This window comes from Notamacropus eugenii, chromosome 3 (assembly GCF_028372415.1).
Source record: "Notamacropus eugenii isolate mMacEug1 chromosome 3, mMacEug1.pri_v2, whole genome shotgun sequence".
Lineage (NCBI taxonomy): Eukaryota > Metazoa > Chordata > Mammalia > Diprotodontia > Macropodidae > Notamacropus > Notamacropus eugenii.
In genome coordinates, this window is record NC_092874.1 from 236,909,964 (window position 1) to 236,911,799 (window position 1,836).

The 1,836-nt window shown below is 42.2% G+C and overlaps 1 pseudogene; it reads right to left on the minus strand.

Annotated features, from left to right (window-relative positions):
- Window positions 1–301: 301 nt before the first annotated feature.
- On the minus strand, window positions 302–1,040 carry LOC140531483 (dolichol-phosphate mannosyltransferase subunit 1 pseudogene; annotated as a pseudogene).
- Window positions 1,041–1,836: the final 796 nt, after the last annotated feature.

Sequence of the window (1,836 nt, forward strand, 5' to 3'; positions counted from 1 at the left end):
CCTTTCATTCTTTCTTTCCTTCTTTTCTTTTTCCGTTAAAGTCTTATAACATTTGTTTATAAATCTTATTACAACTGTAAACAGACATAAAGAATGTTTCTTCTTTCTTTACATGGATGTGAAATATACTTTGAAATACATAGGCCTCCAGAAAAAACAAATTAGGGTGTATATGAAATTTACCTTACCTTACTGTTTATGGGTTAAGAGTACAATTTAAAAATCAGCAACCAAATCTTTTTGTCTTATGCTTAAAATGAAATGAACATGATAATTTAAACATAAAATGAATGGTGTCATCTTATGTAGTGGCAATCAGAGTCAATAATTCTTTCAAAAAGGACATTATTTCATTTCCTCCCAACTTGGATTCACCATAGACTCGATCCACAAATGATATTGGAACCTCTCCAATGGTAAAATTCAGTTGCCTATCTCGAACAATTATGTCTATCTGGAAGACATATCCTGAAACTTCCAGTTAAGTCTGATGCTCCTGGCCTCCGTAAAATTTGAGTTAGGAAGTTGGCTCCTGTGATAAATTTTCTCTTCAAATCCCAGCCATAGACACCTCCATTTCCTTTGTAGTGAGTTCCAGAAATAATGTCAAAAATTACCTTCTTTTTGCTTCCTAATGAACTCTGGAATAAATTTTGGATGGTGTGAGAGATCAGCATCCACAATAATAATGAAGTTTCCTGTAGCATGTTGCATCCCATGAATATATGCTGTTCCCAGTCCTAGCTTTTTAGCTCTGGGCCTCAGACGAATTTAATCTGACCCATAGATCTTGTCCAACTGTTAAGCAACTTCTAGTGTTCCATCTGGATTTCCATCATCTATGACTATAATTTCACGGTGGTTTCCACTTTCTTCAAAGCTCTTCACCAACAACCACATGACGGGGGGCAAGTTCTCTCATTCGTTGTAGGTGGGGAAAAGCACCAATTACTTCCTGCTCCTGCAGCCTCAGCCAGAGCCTTCTTCCCTCCTCTTCGCTGGGACCCTGCACTGGTCAGGGAAGTGCTGTGGGAGGCCATGGCAGAACTCCAATGTACCTGAAACGGAATTGTGTAAAGCACAGGGGGAGGGGAGGATCGCCGAGGGCAGAGGGTCGTTCCTTTTTTTCTTTCCCCAAACCTAAACCCAGTGCACTCTGAAGACCACACATTGCACAGCAATAGGTCCCTACCCAAACTCCACTTAATAGCTCTTTCATGGATGCTCTTGGCTTCAGAGTGATTGTCAATAGTAACTCCCTCCCAGCTTGATATACTTGGTTTTTTTCTTTTTCTTCTTTTGCTCATTAAAGGGACCATTCCCTGACAACTTCTTCAAAAGGCCTGTTCACTGAATGGGCATTACCTCACTCTAAGTGAATAGCTGAATAGGCCAAGTTCTTTGATTGCATCCTGGGTCTTCTCCAGTCATCCTGATGAATATCTGGTCACTGGATCCAGATGGCTCAAGGGGGGAAAGTGAGGCTGGTGACCTTGTACAGTCTTCCCTTATTCAAAACAAAGTCCAGTGCAAGCCATGTCATCATTTCCCTGATGTCATAGTCTTCTTCAAAAATGAAGGAATGATGAGGAGCAAAGCACAATCCACTGTGAGGAGTACAGTGCAGCCCAGAGTGAGAAGTGCAGCCCAGCATGAGGAGCACAATCCAGCTTGAGGAACTCAGCCCTGCATATAGCACAGCCCAGTGCAGAGTGCAGCCCAGCATACAGCACAGCCCAGCAGGTATAGGATATAGAACAGGCTTCAAGGAGCCACCAGCAGCAACAGTTCTCAGATTGCTGAACTCACAAATGCCCCAGACAACTTCAAAGGTCA